General features: G+C 43.0%; 2 protein-coding genes across 2 annotated transcripts in view; one reads left to right on the forward strand and one right to left on the reverse strand.

The window, feature by feature from the left end:
* Nucleotides 1-17,025, reverse strand: part of CTTNBP2NL (CTTNBP2 N-terminal like) — a 214,437-nt gene extending 197,412 nt beyond the window's left edge. The window contains exon 1 of the mRNA XM_073320254.1: nt 16,868-17,025. The gene's annotated coding sequence lies outside the window, so the exon portion shown is untranslated. The remainder of the gene's footprint in view (nt 1-16,867) is intronic.
* The window catches only part of KCND3 (potassium voltage-gated channel subfamily D member 3), a 416,732-nt gene continuing 403,547 nt past the window's right edge, over nt 13,582-26,766 (forward strand). Inside the window, exon 1 of the mRNA XM_073320252.1 lies at nt 13,582-13,605. The gene's annotated coding sequence lies outside the window, so the exon portion shown is untranslated. The remainder of the gene's footprint in view (nt 13,606-26,766) is intronic.

Genomic DNA, 26,766 nt, shown 5'->3' on the forward strand with positions numbered 1-26,766 from the left:
CTACAGCTGTTGCAATGGAAAAGCATGGTGCCCTATTCCAAAAGTGCCATGTCCTGGTTTTTGCCTTCTCCCATCTAGACTCAAGACTTTTCTGAGTTCTTCTCAAGGCTGGGGGGGGAAAGGAAAATTACCAGAGAAGGGAATGCTGCAGACTATGTCCCCTTGGGCTGGAGTGGTATAACAGAAACAATGCTTTTTGCCTCTTTCTAGTTCCAAAACCACCAATTTAAACATCTTTCAATGCCAAACAATAGGACTAATCCTTGGGTTACAGCATGTTGGGGTGCAACTGAAAACGAAACATTAACGATTTAGTAGATCTTCAGGAGCGAGAGTCTTGGCTGCTCCAGAACCTTAAGTTTACCACAAGCCCTGCTGATTTGACAGATGAAATATTAAAGACCAAGTAGCCTGCTATATGTCGTATGCGCTGAAGTTACCTTTTATTGGCACAACAAACTTAATTTTGAACAGCCTTTTCAGAGTCCATGCTACCTTTAGATACATGCACCTTTAATACAGACACCATAGAGTGCTAAATCATCTAAAAGTAATTAGAATAACTGGCAAGCTTTAGCAGCCACTGGTAGTCACCTCTGAAGTTGTGCTGCTATCGATAAGTGATTTGTTGTTAAAGGCATAATACAGATAGCCTAAGTATTGAATAAAGAGAGCAGGATGGTGTGTGACAACATACACCTCCGTAGTATAAGTAAGCAGGATCAGCGTATCATTCTCCATTTGTTTTGTTCTCATGATCACTCCTGGCCAGTCACCTTTGTTTTTCCATGGCAGGAGGTTGGCTGATTGGGATAATCATTCCTCTGCTTTCCCTTGGAACAGGGATGGGGAAGATCGACCAAAGTCTGCGGTATGATGCTCTCTTTTCCTGTTGCTCCTTCAGTTTCAACAGCTGCCTGCACATTAACATAGCCTATGGTACACTACTGAACCCAAAGCAGAAGCTAGTTATGTTCAATGAGGGAGACAAACTAGGAACATTACTAAGAAGCATACGTATTGAGTGGGAGTATGTTTGGCACAAAGCACTCTTAATAATACTGATCACTCTTAAGACCTGTGATTTATTTATTTTGCCAATATAGTAGCTAAGGTGTCACTGGCCAAATCAAAAAGAGTTGGGGGAGAAATTATAAATCTGACAAGTGCCATGGGCCAATGCAAAACTGAGAAGAAATGAAGTAATTTAATGCCAACCTATGGTCTCTGACTTCTCAACATAGCCACTTCATCTTGAGAAATGAAAAAATAATCCAGCTCAAAGTGCAAGGTAAACCCTGACACTCCATCATGTTCAAAGCCATTTCTGCATTGATTTAGATGGTTGCCACAGGGAAATCCATAGGCTGAGATAAATTACAGTGTCCAAATCTAGAAGTTGCTTGGGAGCTTGAGGTAGACAAACCAAATTATTATGGAGTTTGCTCCAAATGTGATTCTTAAAATTAGGCAATTGGATGGTCAGTACCTGATCTCTGAATATAGCTATACAATTGGCTATGGGGAAATGGCCTGATTTACCTGTAATTCAGTGAACTGTAACCAGAGACTTTGAATTTTCTAGTTATATATAACTGTTAGTTTCTTGGCAGCTTCTTTCCCAACTCCCCAAAATATAACATTGAGTCGAATAGATGAATTATGTTTGCACAGAATGCAAGAGGGTGTTAACATATTGAAACTGGATACAATCGTAAATATTCTAGGGATGAGGAGACTTTTCATGAACTATTTCCAGGGGCCTGAACTCTTGGGAGTTTAATCATTCTCTTTCTTTGGTTTCAGAGTAGCAGCTGTGTTAGTCTGTATTCGCAAAAAGAAAAGGAGTACTTGTGGCACCTTAGAGACTAACCAATTTATTTGAGCATCAGCTTTCGTGTTTTTATTTTTACTTTTTCCCGTCAAGGAAACAAATTTCTACTGCAGTCAGAATATGTGTGAACTCATGTTACCAAGCTGGGTTTTATAAGCAGATATTGGTGATATCCAAAGAGACCAGAACCTTAATCTGAATTTACAGAATCACCAAGTCATACTGAAGCTGCTGCTGCTATTTAAAGGGACATTACAAGAAAAACAATATACATACCATGCAAATGTCTTTCTTGTGTTATAATTACAATGGTCATTACAATCTAATTTACTTTTCACCACATGGGCTATTTCCCTTTGCATCTCACATATTCCTGATTAGGTTCTGTTTTTAACCCATGTATTCCTATGGCATTATGTGCAACTGTTTAACAACAACTGTGCAGCCCCAGAGGATGTGAATCAGAGCAGAATTTAGCCCTTGGGTTGCAGAGTGGGCCAGTAGCATCAGTCAAAGAGGGCAGAGGTATTCAGACTTGTGGGGAATTCAGCCTTCATATGAGACATTAAACCCAGGTCTGTTTTGCTCCTCTCTCTGAGGAATGTCAACTGGCTGTTAAAGTTCTTATGTCAGGTCTGAAAAGAGGTTGGAGACTCTTTGCCAGCATGCCCTCTTCTCAGCGAGAAACGAGTTCCCATGACCTGAGTTTGCATACGAGCTGTATCTGCATGCAGCATCCCTTTCTGCAATCACTGCTCTGCCAGTATAGCACTCGTTGCTTACGAGAATGTCTTGGTGTATCTAAAGTATTAAGGATGCTATATAAAGCCAAAGCTTACTCCTGTTGAGTAAACTTGCAGAAGTCTATTTGACATGTCTGTTGAGGGTCACTAGGCTTGGTGGCAACCCTGTAAATAGAATACAAGAATTTCTGTGCCTCCAAATTTGTGCCATTCACAGTGTTCTTGCAAAGGAGAATAACTTAACGAGTGTCTGAACATACTTTAATCAACACAAGGTTACCTTACCTGACACTGAAAGAGTGCTTATCTCTGGGGTAGTCATGAACACCAATTGCTTCACAACCACCTTGGGATAAATATGAATTTGCAGCAGCTAATCCCACGTGACCATTGTGTAATCTAGCAGCTTTCCATAGTGAGTGTGTTTGACTGCATTCTGCATATGCTCTGCTTTTATGGAGATGGCACTCTCTCTTTGTGTCTAATTGGATTTCCAGTGCCACTCATTTTACTATGGAGCCAACCTGGAAGCAGCCCTTTGGTGAATATGTTAATTTATGTGAGAGTTATTCAATTAGGAATTAATAAACAGACCAGGGAAAAGAGCTGGACAAGATGACAACCCCATCACAAAGGCGCAGACAGACATGACGAGGCAATCACTTGGAGGGTATCTCCTTGCTCATACTGAATTTTGGATGCTCAGTGTTCCAGTTTCAATTAAGTTTACCCCATCACTCAGAACCCGCCTCCCCCACCTTCTAATCTCTCCTCACACATCTATTGAAGCTGTTCACCCTCAAAAGACCCATTCCAATCTGTTCCTACTTCCACAGATAAGATCTTCTCAAACCGCGCAATGAGAAAGAGACCTCCACTCCAGATCATTCCTTTCCTGCTCCCTTCCTATTCTGTTTCCAGTTCCTTCACATGGAAACGGCCAGTCCTCCGTGATTCTTCTTCATTTCTGATATTTCAAAGTAGGTTTCCCTCTCCCTCCTTCACACATTAAGATCACCATGCTGCAAGAACGGAGATATAAATACCAGGACAAATTGCTGATATTGCCCTGCAACACTGAAATTTCAAATAAATGGGCATGCATTTGCAGGTAAACAGCTGGCAATGAAATACATTTTCTATTACCAGAGAATATGCACATGACATGAGCTGGCATTGCAGAGTGTCTGGTACTGGAAGGAGCTGAGTACTCCTAACTTTCATTAGCTTCAATGGTATTAACCTAGCATAATTAGAGCTTTTGTTTGTATTCCTAGCTAAAATCCTCTCAATTTAATCCTATTTAATAAAGTTTGTGTGTCTAATTTATTATAGTTTTCAAAAGTATATTCTGGCAACCTCCTTGGTTAAGTGCTGCCCAGGATCTAAACTTGTATTTCCATTGAGAACTTGGAGGGAAAAATGATTGCTGCATATTTACTCAGTTCAGGGGGTTGTTAAGGAGGGTTCACTTTGCACTACAGTATCTGCTGCTTAATGATGTGTGTTCAATGTAAAGACAGCTGGTACCAGTGTGTTGTGAGGGGATGCATACAGGATTGGTCAGATCACAGCAGATCACAGCTTTCATCTGCATCAAAGCCCCCGGATGGGATGTTACAGAGCAGTGTGCCTTTCCGGGAAAGGCTGGGGGAAGAAAAGCAAGTGGTTGCTGTGGAGAAAACTGTGAGGTCACAAAGGCACGATTGTGACTTCAGGTGGGGAATGAGCAGCAGGTGCGGACGAGACTTTTAAAGAACAAAGAGTCTGCATCAGTGCAAATGTCCTTAGTTTACTAAAAAGGATAAGAGTTGCAGGAGATACTGTATAAGACAGGGAGGAAGAATAATTTCTAAAGAAGTCTTTATCCTCTTTAAGAGAAGTAAATAGCTCAAAAATAGTGAAATACAGAGCACACTTTTAAACAAATTGTGTGTGAAAATGCACACAGAGTTGTGTGCCAAATTTGTACACGCAAGTACTGTAATTGTGGAGCAACAGCTGGTGATTTTTGTGTAGTTTTTACTACCAGAAGACAGGCAAGTGATAGACGATAGGAGATTTTTAGTCTGGGTCTCTAGCAAAGAACTCAGCTGTCTTTAAGCATGCAAACGTGCATAGTTTGTGAAATTGCACACCTAATATGCACATTCCTTGATTCTGATGGTCATGGAAATAGCAAACGATGCATGTGCACAGTTTTGCTTGCAACTCATTTAACAAATAAGTGCACAAGTTGTAAGATAGTGAATTGTGGCCTTCAAAAGAGAATTTGAGTTTGTGAATCTGTAGAACTCATCAGCAAGTCCTAGCCCTTGCAGATAGTTACAGTATCAAAAAAGTAAGAATTGTCTGTAAGATTAAACCAAAACAATGGTCATGCCCTTTCAGCCACACTAGCTCCTCTTTCTATCAGCACACAGCGTTGATGACTGAAAAAATGTTATTTGATAGGTTTTCCTACAACTCTGAAACAGAGTAAAGATTAGGATTCCATCCCCACCTCATCCTCCAGTGCAGACAGTAAGATTATAAGTGTCCTAAGTGTATAACCAAGAGTAGAATTATTGCCTTCTATTTACATTCATTTTACACCTGCCATCGGGGAACAAAAAAAGGAAAGACACTGAGGAGTCAGTAGACACCATCTAAACTTAGTCACCCACACTTTTGGGGGTTGCAAAATAGAGTCTGGGTAAAATTTACAAGGGTATTTAGGCTCCTAAAGGTACAGATGGGTACCCAAAAGTGGCTACATTGGTTATGTACCTAACTCTCATGAGTGTCAATGGGAGGCAGGTGCCTGACTTGCTTAGATGCTTTTGTAAATCATGGTAAGCACCTATTTGCATCTTTAGGTGCCTAAATACCTTTTTTACAGCTAGTCCTCAGAGACTTAGGAGACTAAGGCTCTCTGGAAGTCAATGGGAAAATCAATTTTACTCTATAATTTTTAGGGAGACTGCCAACAGTATTTCTCCTCTCTCTCTCTCTATTTCAGGAAAAGGAGCCTTGTGTTTTCAATTCTTCTTTAGAATAAATGTTTCTCCCTCTTCACCTGACATGTTCTGTGCACTAGAGTTATGGGTGCGGAGAGCTTTGGAGAACATTGGATGTTGTCCATGCTCTCATCTCGAGGAGAGAGTAGTCCCAGTCTCTGTATGTTTGTATGTGAATATCTTTACTATAAGAGACTGTAGTGCTGGTGAAGGTGCTGGACTGACAGAGACCGGGGACTGAACGCATCTGTTTTTCATCAGAGCAGTGGCTACTTGATTTCAGAACTCTGGATTTAGTGGAGCTTTTCAACTGCCTCTTGTTGATGTCTGACTTCTGCATACAATGTCCAGGAAATGTACCAGGGCCACAATTCTTATTTGGCTTTTACCTGTACGTCTTTATGGTTTTTAAAGTCAATTTGAAATAATAATTTCTTTAGAAAGAGAGAAAAAGGTGACCTTTCATGAACCCCTATGAGAATATCCATCTTTTAAACTTATCCATCATCTCTGCAATATATGGTAAAGTTAAAGCAATACCTTCATGTAAAAGATAATAGTTTGTTGCCATTCTGATTAAAATGAACCGTTTTGTAGCTGGTCTTCTGCGGCTCTTTCATTTTTGACAGCTTATAATGGGAGCTATAACAAGCTTAAATGAAAGCAGGGGTAAGCCAGGGAAAGAGGGTGCATCAATGGAAAAAGTTACAGCAACCACTTCAACTAAAACTTAGCTTCTCTCCTACTTTCCTTTTGATTTTACATGCTCTCTCAGTCAAGCCCTGTTTCTCTTCTCTGCTGGGGAGGCCAGTGTCTCTCATGCTGTCTGGATTGATAGCCTTTTTCTCTTTCATTTCAGAAATCTGCTTTCTGGAGAAGCATATATTTGGTGCCTGGACTAGTTAGTCCACAGCCTTCAACCAGCTAATATGTCTACACATTTCCAGTCCAGTGCTTTCCAACACCAGCAAGTCAACTTGGCGAACAATACAAAAAGGGGCTGTTTCCTACAGTAGAAAACAAGGTGGTTGTGGAAAGCACACGATGTAGGCTAAGGATCAGCACAGTGAAAGGTGGGGTTGTGTTCATGCCTCTGAACAGACACTGTAAACCTTTCCTCTGTACTAGATGTGATATAGCCCCCTTCAGCCAGCTCTACGAGCATGTCTACACTTCAAGCTGGGGGCCTGATTCCCAGAGGGAAGAGGAGAGCAGAGTACATTCCCATCCAAGCCCTAGGCATGTTCTCAAGCCAGTTATCCCATCCCACCTCTCACACTGCCACGGCTACACTCTGTTTTTAGTGCTCTAACTCCATGAGGGCTAGTGCAAACATGTCTCCTTGAGCTCGGAATCACCCCAGCCACAGATAAACGCATAGCTACCTCTCAAAACACTCTCAAACAGAAGGTAAGTGTGACTGTCGCCATTTTACTGAAGGGCAGGAGCCAGGAATACAAGGCAAGTCTCCTGAGTCCAGGCCCAGTATCTTACCCACTGGACCATACTGTCTTTCCACCACCTACCTCCTGTTGTCTACAGGACAAAGGACAGAGCAATGCTGATTGGTTTAGAAATACAGCCGGTCTCAGGTATCTGTCAAAGCACTGGAAAGAGGGCATTAGAAAACTATATTGGTAAAAGATGCCCAACAGAATCAGAAACCCAACACACAACGTGAGCAATGAATGAAGGGAACATACATACAAAGGATGAAATCCTGGCCCCATTGAAGTCAATGGCAAAACTCGCACTGACTTCAGTGGGGCCAGGATTTGTTTTAATAGTGTTTAAATCTACAGTAGAGCTTTTGGATCTCTCTATCATTCACTCTCCTGCTATTACTGGTTCATCTGTCATCCCAGTATCTAGATGTAATATTTGTTCACGAAACAATGTTTCAGTACAGCAAATAGTCCTGTCAGTTACTGGCTTGGGGTTTAGTGTCTCCCCGAGACACCCTGATAATGACACATTTTAAGGTGAACATATTTTTAATTAGGCAAACATTCTCTAAAACAACACAAAATATTGTAAATGTTACCCTTGGAAGAGTAGAGAGCAAGAGAGAAGACCACACAATTAACCATGAAACTCAGGAGTATGTTGTACAGGGATATTGGGAGAGCTGAGATCAGACTAATGAAATTTACTTCACAAGAGATTGATGCAAAATGTTTGCCAGCATTTTTTTTTAACACTGAAGTTGGTTTCAAAATGTTAGGAAGCAGTTTGCCAAAGTGAAAACTGCTTCTCGTCTTGTCTCTCCTTTTGAGCTTCCTGCCTAGAGGATTGAGGTCTGTCACTCTACATGGCAAAGGTTTTCCTGGCCCTGCTTGTATGTAGGGAGCTCAGTCGGGAAGCACACGATCTGGGCCTGGCAGAGTGAGTTCCACAGCCAGCCAGCCTAGAGTAAGGTGGGGTGAGTTAACTTGTGCTTCTCTGTTTCAGGAATCAACCTGCTTTGTGTTTCTGTTTTGGTATTTCTCTCTGTTTTGGGGTTTGTGTGTGTTATTCTGAATTCTAAGAATAAAGTAGTGTCACATTGCAACCTTCCAGCAAGAACATTTTATGTTTTTATCAAACTTCTCTGTTTGTATCCCAGGAAAGGACACAAACGAAGAGCATGATCCGGTGGACATTTACACATATGAGTAGCTTTGCTTATGCAAATAGCCCCATAGACTTAATAAGGCAAGAAGCTAATGTTATGGAGAAAAGGTTTATATCTATATTGCTTGTCATGAATAAGTAGAGAAGGCAGAAAATAGGTCTTCTTTTTTGGACCAACAAATAGGTGATGATGCATGGGCTTTGGGGCCAGAATAGGACTTTTATAGTATTTAGAAAAAATTCCTGAAATAATTAACTTCCTTCGCTGTATCAAAGATGGGGAAAGCATCGTAAGCAAACCTTCTTCCCATCCTTTCCAGAAAGCATTATAAGCTGCATGAGAGGCATATGAGGAATGCTGCCAGGGTCCTTTCCATAACCCTTTGTGCACCGCTCAGAAAGAAAAAGAGAAGTACTGAATCCCTCCCACAGATGTTTCTCTGCTTATGCAGTAACTAAGGGTATGTCTACACTGCAAATAAAGGTGTGTTCTTAACTTGGGTTAGCTAATCTGTATTAGACAACCACACTAAAGAGCAGTGAAGACACAGCAATTCAGATTTTAACTTGGGTGAGCAGCACTAGTTGAAGCCTACAGGGGAGCCTGTGGTTCCGTATTTGAGGTTTTTAAGGTCAGGCTTGACAAAGCCCTGGCTGGGATGATTTAGTTGGGGATTGGTCCTGCTTTGAGCAGGGGGTTGGACTAGATGACCTTCTGAGGTCCCTTCCAACCCTGATATTCTATGATTTCCATGAGACACCATGATAATGATACATTTCAGGATTCAGTTCAAGCTTCTAACCCGAGTGCAAATCTAGTTATCATGCCTTCACTGCTATTTCAACCCAATTTAGTTAACGTGGGTTAGCTCACCCAAGCTAAAAATACACCTTTTTTCCCCCCCTTTTGCAGTATTTAGGGTATGTTGGAAAGCAAATATGACTACGTTTTGTATTGTATTGATTCCTGTAAATAATGTAAATAAATAATAATTAAAACCCAGCAATGTTCTGGTATAAGCTGGACAGGTTTCCATTTTTGTGGTGGATACTAAACTATTGCTAAAAGAAAGGAACCCGAGACAGTGAAAAGATGGACCCAGGATGACTAAGCACAGCTTCTAGACACACTTCCTTTTCTACAATTCGTAGCATCTTAAAATTACATCATTTTTCACTATGGGTGAAGTTGACCCACCACATTTTGAGGACCTGTGTATTGCAGAACCTTTTTACTGTCCCACTCCACAGAGGTGAATGTCACCCACATACACGAGTAACAAGATGAAGGGAATGAGAACTCAAATGGAACATTGGCCAGTATCCATTCCAGGCAGCGCATCATAGTGGCCAGAGCATTGGACTAGGCCACAAGAGCCCTGGGTTTTATTTTTGGCTCTACCAGTGGCTTTATGAGTAGATCAAGTAAGTCACTTCCCTGTCCCTGTGCCTCAGTTTCCCCATCTGCAAAATGGGGGTATGATACTGACCTCCTTTGTGAAGTGCTCTGAGATGTGTGCATGAAAAGCACCTTAGAAAAGCTAGGTATTATTGTTCATGTATGATATTTCAATGTCTGACATTCAGATGTTATTACGCATTGTTAAGTCCATGGGTTTTAGTGTCTAGCTGAGTTATGAATGTAAGTTCCCAGGCTTGCCTTATGAAGGTGTTGTGCAGGTTTCTCTTCAGGACAAGCACTGAGAGATCAGATCTGGAGTGATCGCTTTGTGAAAAGTGTTTGCCCACAGCTGACAGGGTGTCTTTCTCTTATGGCTTTTCTGTGAAATTCATCCACAAGGGTAATAGTCTGGTTTTGCGCTCCACCCCCTTAGTTGTTGTTAGGGCATTTGATGCACTGGATGAGGTCCACCACATGTTGGGATAAGCTTGTATAGGACCCATGAACCCTGAAAGGTGTGTTTGGGGCAGAGGGGAGTTGATTGTTGCAGCAGTGGAGATATGGCCGCAGGTTTTGCAGCTCTCTATAAATATATCAGAGGGATAAATATCAGAGAGGGAGAGGAATTATTTAATCTCAGTACCAATGTGGACACAAGAACAAATGGATATAAACTGGCCATCGGGAAGTTTAGACTTGAAATTAGACGAAGGTTTCTAACCATCAGAGGAGTGAAGTTTTGGAATAGGCTTCCAAGGGAAGACATGGGGGCAAAAGACCTATCTGGCTTCAAGATTAAACTCGATAAGTTTATGGAAGAAATGGTATGATGGGATAACATGATTTTGGCAATTAATTAATCTTTAAATATTCATGGTAAATAGGCCCAATGGCCTGTGATGGGATGTTAGATGGGGTGGGATCTGAGTTACTACAGAGAATTCTTTCCTGGGTATCTGGCTGGTGAATCTTGCCCATATGCTCAGGGTTCAGCTGATCGCCATATTTGGGGTTGGGAATGAATTTTCCTCCAGGGCAGATTGGAAGAGGCCCTGTGGGGTTTTTCGCCTTCCTCTGTAGCATGGGCCACGGGTCACTTGCTGGAGGATTCTCTGCACCTTGAAGTCTTTAAACCATGATTTGAGGATTTCAGTAGCTCAACATAGGTGAGAGGTTTATTGCAGGAGTGGGTGGGTGAGATTCTGTGGTCTGCGATGTGCAGGAGGTCAGACTAGATGATCATAATGGTCCCTTCTGACCTTAATATCTATGAATCTATGAATCTATATATTTTGGGTATTCTGATTAAGGCACCTGTGGATACAGGATGACACCCACATTGTGAATATGCTGGGAGTTAGAAGGGCTAAAGAGGTCAGGCTTTGGGGGCTGTAGGTGGAGCTTTGAATATTTAGGTGGGCTGGTCACCAACTGTAGGAAAGGCCATTGCCTCAATAGGGCTTTTTACTCTCTGTCTGAGAGCCTGTCTTTACTGTCAGCACATCACCAGAAGAACGTATCAGATAACAACACCAGTCATTAAAACGAGGTCTGCAAGAGGAATTATTGCAGTGAAGTAGGTCACAGGGAAATTGCTTGCCTGCTAAATAGGTTTTCATCTGTATTTTAAAAAGAGTGATTTACGTGATTCTCAGCAGGAAATACACAAGCACTTTCAACAAACAGACAGCTGGAGCCTGGGCAACAGAGTATCTTTTGTCTCATGCTAACTGTATGTGTGATATGCCCCACAAACTGCTCAGCTTCTTAACAAAGGATCCCTGACCACAGCATCCTGAAAATGAAAGTGGGCATGTGCTTGGACTAAAGAAATCAGGAAAGTGGGGATGGCTTGCTTGTGAATCAGTTACAGAGAGATGATTTTATTGATTTACTTTAAGAAGAAAGATTTGGACCTTCACCACCGATCCAGCTGTATAATAGCCACCTACTGCATGTAACTGCAGGTCTTCTTTTTATTAGCGTTTCCTACCTTCCCTTTCCCCCCAACTTTTGTCCGCCATACTCATTGCAGCTTATATCTAATAGACTGTATGTTCTTCAGGGAAAGGAAAGTCACTAACTAAGGCCACAATTCAGGATTTTTGTTTTTTTAACCTTTCCAAATGTGAAAGAATTAGGTATATATTTCCTTCTTCCAAAATAAAATTTCAAGCCTGGGAAAGTGAATTTGGGGATGTTTTTGTATCTGAACTACCAGACAGACACAGCTAATTAAAATGTTTGTTCTAGTGGGATTGTCAGCTCTTTGGGGTAGGGCCTGGCTTTTGTTCTGTGTTTGTACAGCGCCTAGCGCAAGGGGTTCTGGTGCACGACTAGGGCTCCTAGGCACGATACTAATACAAATAAATAAAGACTAGTAATACAATATTTCAATATATACCAGTTAATTTTGGCAAATCACCCTTAAGATTTCATTGCTTGATCTAATTCATTACAGCAGAGCACAGTAAGCAGAGCTGTTGAAATAACACAGATCTGAACTTTATTGGCAGGGTGGGGTGGACTGGAGGGGGTTAACTAGGCTATTAGATATTTCAGGTTTTCCCAGAGCTTGCGTCAATGCCTGTGGCAAGGGGTCCTGGTTTCTAATCTAGTTGTAGGATTGCACGTTTATTTGTCTATTAAACCGCAGCTAGGATAATTGCACGGGAGAGAAAAAATCATCAGGAACAAGGGAAAGGGAACACAAAAACAGCCTGCAAAATAGATGCAGGAAACGTCTGCAGCAGGAGTCTCCAGCAGAGCGTCCAAAGGTGATTCAGAGGAAAGCCTGGAGCCCAGGGAGCCTGCAGAGATTTCAGGAGAGCGTGGGAGTACAAAGACTGCCTTTAAAATGCTTCCCTACACCTTAAAAGGAAGGGAGGCAGGAGGAAGAAGAAACTACAGCAACTGCCAAAGGAATGTCAAGCAGAGCACGCTCTTCCTTTGCCATGAGAGCCCTGCGGCTACTTTGGATTCTGAAAGGAAAGTGCAGGAAAATAACCGGGGGATTCTGTGGACACAAGATTCAGCTCACTACATATAGGTGTGCACACAATATTTACTAAAAACCCTAGGCTTTTATAGCCTCAGTTGTCTTGGAGGACGCACCAGTGTTTTGCAAACAGGGATCACTGCACCCACCACTGAAATGTGCCCCCTCTAGGCTAAAAAGTGAAGCTGTTTAAGAGCACATATTCTAGTCTGTACGGGTTCCTATACCATGCTCAGCACTGTAGTACTTTAGTGCCTTTCAGCAGTGCACTAAGCAATGTGCCTAACAGCTGTCATGCGTGGTTTGTCACACTGCACAGCACCGTAGGCCAGGAAGTGAAGAATACAGCATCCAGTTGAAAAGGTGCTGGCAGTTACCCAGCCTGGAGTCTGGCTGGGTCACTGATGTTTTTGTGCATTCCTGACTCTTTCAAAAAGTACTCTGGGACCTTGAATGGCCATAAGTAACCAGAGTCTCAGTTTAAAGCGTCATTTAAAGGATGGCAGGTGCACAGTGTTCCCTCCCGTCATCTAGGGGCATCAGTTCAGTCTCAATGCAACAGGAAGCGCGCTGCCTGCTCGGAAGTCAGCATCACTTCCTTCAGCATCTTGGATGTTCCCTGCAGGTCCCCCCGCTGAATGCTGGCCATTTGCTGAGATTGTAACACCCCAGTGGTTGCCTGTGGTTTATCTGGGTAAAAAGAGAAGCGCAGTCGTGTCTGCTGCTTTGCTGTGTGGGGATCCAAGTTTCAGACTGAAGCTGACGCAGGAGGAAGGGACTGGGACAGAACATGGAAAGACCACTGAATACAGGCTTCACCTCCCTTTCTCTCAAGCATCCCTTCTCCCCTTTGGCAGATGCTCAGAGCAGCAGCGACAGGTGTGAGGAAAGCTCCTTCTAAGTCCTTGGCGTGGATGGAAAGGCATATCCTAGAGAAACCCACAAATTACAGCAACCCCCAATATACCAAGTTCCATGACAAGTGCTGATGTTGGGGTCTGTTAAGTCCCCATGAGGTAAGTGGATCTTCGATCAGTAGCGTGGGTATGTTTTTTCCACACAAGGGGTTCTGGCTGGGAGAGGTTAGTGTTGGCACCACATCAGTAGATGAATTTAATCTTGTTATGAATATTCAGCTGCTTACATGCAGTGACCATTTTCCTTGGAGCCTGAAAACTGTTGTGGCCACAGCAGGCTAGATGTGGGTTATTTCTCTGTGGTCCTTCTGGCTCTGAGCGCACAGAAACAATTGGGGGAAACTCCAGTTTATGGGCAATGCAATTTATTTTATGATCAAATTACACCAGGGTAATGCCGCCTCTTGCATTAGACAATTCAGTTCCAGTAATTGCTACCCTGGGGGTCTCTTCTCCTCTCCATATACCCAGCCCATTTATAACACTAATGGCAGTAATGTGAGAGGAGAGGGAGGATAATAGACCTTAAATAGCAGCAACATCATGCTGGAGGAAAGAGAGGGCTTTGCTTTTATATTTCTATATCCAATTCTGGGCATCACACTTTAGGAATGATGTAGAAAAATTGGAGAGAGATTCCAGAGAAAAGCAAAAACATGGTAAAAGGTTTAGAAAACCTAACTTAATGAGGAAAGCTTTAAACACCTGGGCATGTTTAATCTTGAAAAGAGAAGGCCAAGGTGGGATCTGATAACAGAGTATGTTCAGGGCTGTCAAAGAGGAGGGAGATCAATGGTTTTCCATGTCCTGAAAGTTAGGACAAGAAGTAATGGGTTTAATCTGCAGCAAGGGAGATTTAGGTCAGGTAGCAGGAAAATCTTTCTAACTGTAAGGTTAGTTCAACTCTGGACCAGGCTTCCAAGGGAGGCTGTGGAATCATTGGAGGTGTTTAAGAACAGGTTGGACAAACACCTGTCAGGGAGGGTCTCGGGTTACTTGGTCCTGCCTCAGTGCGGGGGGCTGGACTTGATGAAACCCAAGGTCCCTTTCAGCCCTGCATTTTTGCGATTTTTTAGGTTTCAGTTGAATATGAAGCTATAAAAAATAGGTGCTGCAATGTGAGCTGGGCACATTGGGTCATTTTCTCAGTGCGCGCGCGCTCGGTATCGGCTGTCATATGCGAAAGTGCATCTTGTCTGCATGCGTGACCACCACGTGTTCCCATTAGCAGATGCACCAGCAGGTTGAGACTTGTGTGTGAGCGCACGTGCAATGATCGAGTTAGCAAATGTAAAGGTATGCTTGTGTGTGTGAAAAACGCATGCAACCTGCAAATAACTGGGGTAGGGGTGTGGGGGAGGGAATGAAAAGGATTTCACCTTTTCCTGACCCAGACAGTTCGTGGCAGAACCTGAAACAGAACCAACGAGGCCTTAAACGCAGCTCTCTGCCACGTGCGCTGCAACAATCCTGCCCTTACAAATGGTATACAGCCAGTCAAGTGTACAAAATGCACTAAGCAGAAAAGGTTAAAATCTCTGGAGGTAAAGAGAAAATGTCTGAAACTCTCCAAAGTACAAAAAGACAGCGTCCCCAAATTAAATCTGGATTTACTGAGTAATCTCCTGGGTTGTTTAGTACAAGTGATAAGGGTCCTCTAAACCCTTCAGCTGCATGAATTTGTTTTATGACAGACATCAAATTAGGATCCAAATTTCTTCACTCTTGCACCATATTAGGTGTATGTTTCCCCAGCTGCCTCCTGCTCACTCTGGCTACACTAGCAAGGTCTCCTGTAACCTTAACCAAATCCTGCATGATGCATGGAGCTCATCAGTGTGTTAGATGGAACAGGTGAAACAAGATTCCTTCTCTGAAGCAACTAATATCTATATACCAATGTTCACATCTACTCCTCCTCTTTACTCACTTTTGTGTTTGCGAGCAATTTGTAATGTGATTTTTTTCTGCCTTCCCCCCATTCCCCTTCATAACAAATGTTTCTGGCAGCCGGCAGGACCATAATTCAAACAAGATAAGGCCTCAGATTGTCGCTTTTTTAGTTCAATATATTTAACAAAATACGGTGTATAAATCAAACTCTACCCTCCAGCAACAAAGTTGGGGGAAATACTGTCAAGTATTTCTCTTCATCTTAGAATACAAGGAGAGTGAGAAGGGACTGGAACAAGAGCAGATTTTTAAAGGAAAAAAGTCTTTACCTTGCATAATTCTCTCGATTTATATTAATGAGTAACCAGTTTGGGATCTGAACATGGTATTCCTCAAAAGTCTGCCCTGAGGAAAGTGCTTGTGATTACACCAGATAAATAAAGGATGAGATTTCCAAAACCAGCTTGCAGGTTCTAGTCACAATTTCCATTATAATATTATTCATTATAACAATCAAAGTTGATGGGCTTAGATTGTAAACACTTTGGGGCAGTGTCTGTCTTTTTATTGTGTTTGTACAGCGCCTAGCACAATGAGGTTCTGGTCTATGACTGGAGCTCCTAGACACTCCCACAACACAAATAATAAATAATAATAATAATGCACATGATTGTCCAAAGTACTAAGTTCCCATTGACTTCAGCTGGTCTGGTGTTCAGCACTGCACAATATCAGGCACTGTCTAGTCTACCAATGCATTCATGCCTCTCTCATAATTGTGGTATCTGAAAGCCTGGATGTCAATGGAATTACTCTAGGTTTATACCATTACCAAGAATAGTATTTGACCCTAAGATATTTCTTGTGACTCCAGCACATTTGAACTGGACATCGCTGAGGGAATAAATATGGACCCAGACACTGGCAGTTTTAAAGACTCACTTGTCTGACCTTAATTTCACTTAACCGACAAACACCCTTCTGCCGTGAATTCAGGGTGACCATAAGAGAGAGCTGCCCCCTCTGAGCATTTTGGCAGCTGAGTTCTGCATGTATCTGAACACTCGCAGGAGACCAGCAAACAAGGAGTTACCATGCCGTGAGGAGGACACAATGAAAAGCATGTCAGAAAATCTCCATGTGCCAGAGAAACAGCACAGGTCACAGGCTATGAAGATTTCCGAGATGGAAGTATGTCAACAATTTTAGGGTCTAATTAATACTGTCCTCAGGAGAAATCAGAACTGAACATAATGCCAAGGTTACTGGGAAGAGGATGAACATGAATGGTCAAAAGCAAACAATCATGGAGGACAAAAAATAAAGTCTTGCTGAAAGGAACTAATAAAAAATAGCCTGGCCTTATCAGTGTTTGATCATGAGAATTAGATATTCAGCTTTGTGCATTAGAAACAGTGAAAACCTGATTCCATCCATGCAATATGGAGTAATGAAGGCCTTCTCTCACCTGTGTATTTGCTGTCCTGGGTCGGTAGCTCCATAGGTGGTACACAGGAGGAGAGGCTGTGGGGTCTGGGACATTCAGCGTGAGGCAGGAATTCTGTTGCAGAGCTGTAGGACCTTGGGTCAGTTCCTTAACCTCTCTTTACCTCAGTTTCCAGATCTCTGAAATGGAGATAATAAAGTCCACCTCTGTCAGATGTGATGCGGTGAAGGTTGAGTAGCTAATCAACTGCAAAGCTCTGCGAGGTTGCACAGCTTAGTGCCTCAGCTGCTGCAACTCCGAGTAGCCTGCCGAGTTCAGCTGAGCTGCACAGATTTTTACCATCTGACCCAGGAGACGCCTGTCTCGGTCACCCGTCTTGGGGAGAGTCTGAACACCTGAAGTGCCATATAGCGTGCTGTGGGGGCCACATCCTTTTCGTGAGGGAAACCAACACTCCACGTGATGTTGAAAACTAGTCCTGACCTATTTTAAATATTTTAAATAAAAGGTGCTGAAAATGGGGCAAGAATCTCTCTCTCTCACACACATACACACGGTTTGGTTTGTGCACTGATTGTGTGAATGTTCATATGTGAAATAAAACCAGTTTCTGTAGGCAAAGAAGTGTCATTTTGACAGAAAAACAAAGTCTGAGGTAAATTCTTAAACATACAGGGCTTTACCAAGAGTAAGTATTATGCTAGTTTTTCTGGAAAAACAACATTAAAAAAACAAAACCAAGAACCACCCACAATGTGTTTGCAGGAAGCAAGGATGAAAGGATGAAATTCACGACTACTAGTGAAAACACACAGAGCTCACATTTGAAATCTCTCAAAGGGTGAAATTTGCTGCAGTGCAGATGACCTGAACAAAGCCTATGCACCACATAAGTCCTACTTGAGGCTTGTTTTGAAGGTGTTCTTTGTGCTCGCCCCTTTGCACAGAGATGAATTTTACCCAAAGTGGAAATGAAATCTCTGTGTGAAGCGACTCCAATGACTGCCCATTCATCACAGAGTATGTCACACCACGGGAGGGCTGGTTAAGCTGAGAACGTTGATGGCCACCGAAGTGGGACAAAGCCCTAACACTAGCAGACTTTATACCAGGAAAGAGCTTGCATAGCTTTAAACTGTGCTAACTCTAGGCAGTCTCTGCAACTTCACTCCTGTCTGGTTTCACACCAATAGAAGAGGGGAGAACATGACAAATAACCCAGGCAAGAGGATCAGTGAAAGTCAGAGCTGTTTTTAATTCATTAGTCAGTCTGAACATCAAGGGTCCAGGTGATCAGTTCTGAAAAAATTTGGGCCATTAAGAAATATTTCTATATCAGTTCAATTCAGTGCCCAATATATTTGGGACTAAAACTGGATGGACTTTAGTGGTATCTTCTCTTCTTACTCCTGCGATAACGCATTGATTTATTTCTTTGCTATATCCTCAAACCCTGGGATCTGAGTGTGCTTATTAAAAATACAACTCAATCGGACATTGGATTCATTTCAGTTCATACCACACTGGCGCCTCAGCTCTGTTTAGAACAGGAAGTACATAGATCAAAAGGAAAAGAGAGAGGATCCTGAAAGACCATCATTCATTGTTTCAGTTTTTCTCCTCCCTGCACCATCCTGGTTTTATTCCGCACTCTGTCAAACAGGGACCATGGGGTCAAATTCTCTGGTGTGCTACGTTCACTTTGCACTGCTCAAGCTGGCCAGAGAAGGCTAGCAGAGCATTCCCCATGTGTTGAGGAACACTCCACATATGTAAAGATGGCAAGAGCGGCGTAGCTGCCTTCTTCACCCGCAGCATACAGCGTGCTGTGTCAGGGATGGAGGGACATGCTGGGGGCAGGGAGGGATTTCCTGGTGGCTGACCTCTCATTGCTCCTAGGCATTGTTCAGACAGGTGAGAATCTATCCCCTTGTCTAGCATATTCTATTGCTACCACAATAATAAATACCAGAGACAGGAACAGTAAAAGATGGAGCTGCCTAGAGACTCTGGGTGAAATTCACCCCTGTCCAGCAGGCCAGCCCAGGCCCTGTGCACTGCTCAGATCCCACAGACATGCCCACTCCTTTTGTTGGCCCCCTGCACAGGGCTGAATTTCACCCCAAACACACAGTGCTGCAGTCTTGTGTGGGGCCCAGTAGGCTGGAGGTGGACCCTATTGCTCCCTAGCAAGCAGTGCTGGAGATGCGTCTTTAATAGCAATGTGCAAGTTAATCCAAGAAAAATAAATGGGTAACTCACTGGGACTTTCACCAAATGCCTTCTGGACTCTAAACCCTTGCAAGTGCCAGGCAAGCTACAACAGCAGATCCACTAGGAACCCCACGAGGGCTTTTCTCTGAGCTAAATATTGTCTCTGGCATGCTGCATCCTTGTTTGTATTTCCCTTTCTTTACTTTATGTGCTTTCTAGTATGGATGCGTTGCACACAGCTATGCCCTCGCAGTCCATGTCTCTCATGCTTTCCTGCCTGTCATTATCTCACTCTACCTTTCATGGTCTCTTTTATCCGGGCTCTCTTCCAAGCCTTTTTGCTTTGATCTGGCCCATTAAAGTCAATGATCTATTTTGGGAGCATCATTTCAAATGCCTTCAGATCCTTTCTGCCGTCTCCCGGGTCTGCAGTGCAGAGCCACACATGACTGCTGCTGGAGGCGCTTCCTATGAAACTGGCAGGGGCCACACCCCGCTCTTCAGGGATTACTTTGGTATCTCCTGAGTTAATTCCAAGCCGATAGAACTCCTGATATTTCAATGTGAAAAGAAGCAGGCAAAGACACACCACCTGGGGGAAATTATTTTTAACACGCTTAATTCCTCAGCGATATTATAAATCAAAGGAAACTAAAGAATGCTAATGTGGCTTCCAGTGGCATGGCTGGATTGGGTGGACACTTTACTGTTTACATTCTGTAACCTTGGCTTTATTCCTCAAGGTGACAGCTTGGATGAGTTACACTGTGTTTTAGAGCTGGTATTTTTTTCATCCCCTAAAAATGTCTTAAATTGGATGAGGCATTTTTTATGATGTCCCTGGAGAGATTTCTAATAGCATCTTAGCTTTCTAAAAACTATTGTAGTTTCATATTTATTCTGACAAGATTATTTAAACTATTCATATTATTATGCATTATTATTGTGCCCAGATACTGATATACCATTATGTTCAGTTCTGCAGAGACAGCCCCTTCCTTGAAGAGTTTACATTACAATCTAAACAGACAGGACAGACAAAAGGTAGAAGAAAGTATGTCTCATTATCCCCATTTCTCAGCTGGGGAACTGAGGCACAGAGATATTAAATGACTCGACCAGGGTCACACAGGGACTCTGTAGCAGAGCCAGGAATTGAACCCAGATTTCCTGAGTCCCAGTCCAGTGCCTTCACAAATCCTTACGAAGCAAGACCCCAATCCTGAATAGGCCCAACGGTCTGTCTTCATGGACCCAGCTGCAGGTTTTGGCTTGGAGGCAAAACTCATTCAGGCCATTAATGATTTGTTAATGAGCGACTCCAGCTTGCTCACTCTTTTTTGGAGCTGGGTGGATAATTCATAAAATGTTTATTCAATAAATGTCACCTCTTTTTCAATTTGTCTTTTGCCCACAAAAGCAGATCTTGAATATTATTCATTCGAAATTATTCATCAGATAAGTCAGGCACATCTGAAAAGGGTAAGTTTGCCATTGAGTGGAGCCTCATGAAACCACACATTGTGCTCCTGCGGTGAGCTGTCCTGCATGGGAGGCGTCTCCGCATTGTCATTTCTCAGTCCATGCTAATAAATGGACACTCAGGACTAGCTTGGGCCGTTGACTTACTGAGCTGAACAGGGAAAAATGGGGAGGTAATGCCCTGCCGCTCCCTGGATAGACTCACCTGGATCTTGCATCTGGGTCTGATGCAGAGCACTGATTCCCTGGGTTCTCCCCCCATGCAAGCAAATAGGCAGGGCGAGTACAGAGACAGGCAGGAGGGGATGGAGTCTTGGCTTGTCCGCTCTCACTCAGAGTAGTCAGGTTCAACAGGGAAATAAACTGCATCCTTTCTAGGAGAGCTGTAATTCCCTCTCCTCTCCTCCCTCCACCCCGAGAAAAAAGGGAAGAAGGGAAACAATAATGTAACATAAAGGAATACAGTAGTCTAGCGGTGCTCACTGTCTTCTACGTAATGGTGAAAGCCACAGTAGGTCTATAGGTAGGCCCCGCCTGTTTGCATTCAGCTAGTAAACATGGTTATTCAGAATGTAGCTGCTCCTGTGGTTTCTTCATAGCGTTTCAGTTCCACCAAGAGCCAAATACACAACAAATAGTGACCCATTGAGCCACAGTTCCTTCTGGGGCAGAGCAATTAATGGTTCCCATTACTCAGGGTGTAGCCTAAAGGCTTCACCTAACCCTACATGTACCACCAACAATTTATTACAGTGGAATTCAATGGAAAAGCTCCTGGCCAGAGTCGTTTTCAGAGACAGCATTTATTAATGGTTTAATATTCAGGAGCTGAATAAGATGCTGCTGTGTGCTCAGGAAAACACTTCATTATAATGGAAGGCATTGTAATGGTAAAAGGCCATTTCTGTGCTAACACAGAGTCCTTTCAATAGCCAGAGATTAGTGAAGAGGTTTGGACAGTACATGACACATCCTTAGTAGGTCAATTTACTGTGCATGCAACGAGAAATTGCGCTAAAAAATATTGCTTCCACAGAGAGAAGATTGATCAGGGAAGGGAGGAACAACCCTGCCCCCAAGAGCAACTTGAATTTCAGCTCCAATTGTCACTTGTCTGACTCAATGGGGTCCACTTGGCAGCAGAGGAAAATAATGACAGATATGCCTTAAGAGCCAGCTCACAACATAAGAGGCTGAGATGGGCATTAAACGACAAACGGAGTTTAGCATTTCCTATCAGAGAAGTTGTGAGGGTTTATTGTCTAACTAAAGTGATCCTGTTAGAAAAGTGAAGTCAATAAAATGTTAAACGATTGTCAGGAAGATTATGAATAAAAACAGAGAAAAAACTAAATGAGACCTCCCGAAACTGATACGCACACTTTTCTCACATCATCTTTCTGTTTTTCTCACACCCACAGACTCGTTCTCTCACTCATACCTGCCCTCACTTTCTTATCCACACTCACACAATCTCATGCCCTCAGGTACTTATTTACTCATTTGCATATATTCATCCTCACCCATCCACAGATTTTCTTTCTAAACTGTCATTGCATTCAAGGGGATTGGAGTTAAATTCATATCTGTTGCTAGCCTAGCTTCGCAAACATTTGGACATGTGGCCTTTTGAGGTGTGCAGCCCTTTCGGAAATGTTTGGAAAACACAGCCCTATAGCTCTCATTTCTACTTGTTTCCCTGTCAGCATTCAGGACCCACCTCGCTGTGAAATGTTGACAGTCTATTTGAGTCGGTTGCTTAAACTGTTTTCATACTGAGCGTGTTTATCTTCTGCTAGCAAGCCAGAATTTCCATAATAATTTGCAAACTTTTTTTCACCCTGTACCTTCTACAGACCTACAAGGACAGATGTGAGAAATGGGACATTAATCTCAACTTTTTGTTCCTCCTATGATCCAATTAAATGATTGTGGGGACAAGATATTCATTGGAGTTTGCTTGTGCTTATACCCTGGTGTACTGCAAGATGTGGGTTTCTGTTTTCAAGTGCTCAAACAGACTGGTCTTAAATTCATTATTGATTCTCTGTACCTTTCTCCAGGGGGAGCTGCAAAGCAGCCAACGTAAAAGCTTTTATTTATGAGACATGACACTGACAGCGCAGGATGCTGATTTAAGAGGATTCCAATTTATAACAATTATTCAACCACAAACACACCAATGTTTAAATAATAACCAGGGTCTACATTTCAGCCCCTTCCTGCAGAGCAAGATTGATAGTCCATTTCTTAGCATCATGCGCTCTGGAGCTTTGTTGCAACATACATAGAATGGAACCGCAGATGGACAAACCTCTAAGAGCTAGGAGAGGCAACATTTATTCCACGTTGAGGAGAAATTGACCCTTGGGTAGCTTTCTGCACGGGGATGAGTTTCACTCATCAGTGAGCACTTGTTCATACATTTAGTCCCATTGTTTGATGCATCCTAATTGTATGGTGGCTATTGAATTCAATGGGACTACTTACATAAGTGATCACCATTCTTACAATGGCACAGTCCAGCCCAGAAGCCTGATTCCAGGTTGGACATGCTCCTCAAAAGTTCTGCTGCTTATCTGAATCCTCTCTAGAATTTCAGATCTGAAAAATTGGTCGGGATAGCTTTTGAGAACAGGTTACCTTATAAGGTTTTGCTTCCTGGATCTGCCAGATTCAGAGGGTGTACCAAAAAAGGAGAAACAGTGGGGATGTTTGGAAAATATTGAGCAACTTTGCAGAACCTCTGAGAAGTTTTGGTTTGAGTGTTTGGCTATGAGTGCCTGGGGAGGGGTTGCTGCTTCAACCGATTCCACTCTGTGTAGGTCAGGTCCCCTGCTAGTATAAATCCACATAGCTGCACTGACTGCCAATTTCCACCAGTTTAGGATTTGGCCCACTGTTTGTAAGATCAGCCAGCATTCTAAGATAACAGTGACAGCATAACCTCTTAGGGCCCCTTTTGCTTCAAGACACTAGATAGTATCTCAATGCGTCAAAGTAAATCTGTCCTGACTCATGTACTTGTATCCTTTCCTAGCCAAGAGGTGGGATGTAATGTCACTCATCTTGTTCTCCAGCCAATGTCAATAATATTATGATACAGCAGCATCTGAGGGTGAATCTACAGCTCTGAAAATGAGCATCCATTGGTGCTGGGATGCTCTCCAGCATAGGAATTCTCCAAAAAAGGAACATTCCAGGACTATGACTATTTAAGTGAAGAAGGCACACCCACAAGCTTTAACATGCTTCCTGTCCTGCAGGAGGAATTCCTCTAAAAAGGTCCTCCTTTCCTTCAGGACAGGATGAGGCTGCAGGACGGTATGGGGAGAAGGAAATCAGGAGAGGAGGGTAACAGCTGTTTATTTCCTTATGCAATTACATCCTCAATAAGTGTTACCCTGCTTATAAGTGCCCAGCAGAATTCCCCATGCGGCCCTCAGCCTCAGTGTCACAAACGCCTTTTAGAATTATAATACAGTAACTACAAAAAAGTTATTTAATTTAAGGAAAAATACAGTCTGAATGAAAGCAAGGACAGAGACAGGCCAAGACAAGACCGTCTTCAGAGCTGAAGAGCCAGAGGACAATTTACCATCATTCATGCAGAATTTTTAAGCACATTTCAGTATTTTAATGAGCACTTGGCTCTTCAGATGATTGTTTTCCACTGTGCTACATGGCCTAATGGCTGAACCGACAGAGAGAGAGACGTTCACAGAGGAAGACACTTTCTGTAGAAATAAGGCCCCATTCTGAACAACTTCAACTTATAACAAATGAATCTGAACAAAGAAGGGAGCCCCCCCCCCAACACTTTTACCCAAAAAGAAGAATTAAAATGAAATGGAAGTGCATGCCACTGGAGGGAACCTGAATGAGTCATGTTTTAGTATGTCAGCACAGCTCGAAAGAGCAGAGAGGGATATTTGATTGTGCAAAATTTTACTCTGTTTCCATTTAAAGGGAGATGCTGGCCCCCAGTACATTTCTCCTAGATTCCAGTGCCAGCAGGGGCCATTGTGATCTAGTATGGTTTGTATGATACAGGTCAGGCAACTTGCCCACAATAAATCCTAGAGAAGATCTTTTAGAAAAAACATCCAACCTGGATTTAAAAATTGTCGGTGATGAAGAATTCATCACAACCCCCAGTACATTGTTCTAGCATTATTGGAAGAGACACTGTGCTAACGCAGCTCTATTTCCTCATCATTCTTAATTTTCTTCTTCTATCTAGTGCAAAGAGAGAGAGAGATCCTTCGACTGACACGTGTATGCAGAGATAAATACAGTTATAGGCATAACTCTAAAATATGACCATGGAACACATTGTAATCTCTATTAATGAGAGTGAATTGCAGGGCTTATAGATGGAAGCAATGTGACTCCATATAATTTCCTTTTCATGCAAGGATGGAGATGATGTTGTACTTGCCCTGCAATGTACTTATTTGCACTGGATTGTATTTCACTTGGAAACGCTGCCCTGTTTTCTAAATGATTAATGTCTAATAAAAACTTACGGCACAATTCCCTGCCATCATTATTTATGGAAATAAAACCATCCTTTTTATATTCTACTGCTGCCATGTATTTTGTTACCAGGGAGGCCTAGGGTATGAGCTGTACACTTCCTTCATCTTCCTTTGTGCTTTAGAACTATTCTTTATATTGTCCTGATCCTTCCTCTTCACAAGCCTCTTTGGGTGACAGAAAAATAACCGGCTGTGAGGTAAACAGCAGCTACTCTTTTATCAATGGGCTGGTAAGAAGCAACCAGCAGAAGTGGGACCTTAGGCTGAAAATCACCCCTGCTGCACAGGGATTTGTGCCACTGAGAGCTGCCGTGGGATGTAAGAGATGCACAGGCCTCATAAATTCATGCCCATGCAGAGAACACATCTCCAGCGAGTAAGGTGAGTCAGGGCTAGGGGACCAATACAAAGGCTTTGTGCCCCTTTCCTTTTCTCTCCATCCACAGGTTGAGATTTCTCCTGTCTTTATCCTCCCTCTTTGCATTTGCATTCCCCCCCTGTTACTCTTATCTCCCTCAAGGGCCAAGCAAAGCAGCACACAAGTATTAGTCATGTATCTTTGATGAACATGGGTCAGATCTAAAACTCCATGAGGCATCGGAAAGACACCCATCCACGGACTGGGAGCTGGATCATGGCTTATGTAAAAGCTTGGCCTGGCTACGTTTTCAAGGTTCTAGTGAGTGTAATGAGCTTGTCCAGAGGTGCCTGCATAGATGCAGGCTTGTGAGATTTACTCTCACCACATTACAAGGTTCACTGCCCCCCCAGTTCGGTCACACTCTCTTTCAAACTTCCTAAGACCGTCTGTCTGCTGTGTCTGGTACCCTGTGCCTCCGCAGCTATTTGTCTCACCCCTATGGCAACAGACACGACAAAAATAACCACAGAGCCACCAAGCAGGGGGCGGCGCCAGGGCCCCGAATCACTTAAGGAATCTGTCCTTACAAGCGGTGTGACATTGTGGGAATTAAAATACCTCGTCCATTGCCAGCCGGTACTGCTACTCACAGTGCTGCTGCAGCTCTGGCTCTGCAGCACTCTAAAATGGGAATCTGAGCATTGCTACACTCTCACCTCTGCCCTTTCTTCAACTCCCTGTGGTGCCCAGCCACATCTGAAGGATGCTCTAAGCAGCACAGTGAAGGGCTTTGGAGGCCTCTGGGTTGACATCAGCCTTGACAACTGGTACAGATAGACGGGGCACATCTCCTCACCACGTGATTTCCCTGCAGATGAAGGCAACCTCGATATAAGCCTTGAGTTTTAAAGACGGAGGTGCTCTCCTCCAGCGTACTCAAAGCAACCGCCTAACGGATGAGTGTCACAGCACTAGTTAGAGGTTATATTTGTTTATCTTCTCTAGTAGTCAATTTATCACTTGGACATGGCCTGTTTGTGAAAGTGTCTGATTGAAAGCCTGTCAGATCTCCAGGACTATAGTTAATCAGTTGCTCAATACTCTTTTGAAAAGACTACATCACAGGGAGGAGTTTAGTAGTGTTAGAAAACCCTCAACTGTCTAGCAGCTTTCCTCACCCATAGGAGGAAGAGTGAGTGCGTGTCTGGAATGAGGGTTTCAACACCTCTCTTTCATGTTTAATACAAAAAATGGGTAACTAAAACGCTCATTCTGTGCTGACAATCAGGGGTAATCATGGAACCACCCTCTTTGAGTGGGTG

This window comes from Lepidochelys kempii, chromosome 21 (assembly GCF_965140265.1).
Source record: "Lepidochelys kempii isolate rLepKem1 chromosome 21, rLepKem1.hap2, whole genome shotgun sequence".
NCBI lineage: Eukaryota > Metazoa > Chordata > Testudines > Cheloniidae > Lepidochelys > Lepidochelys kempii.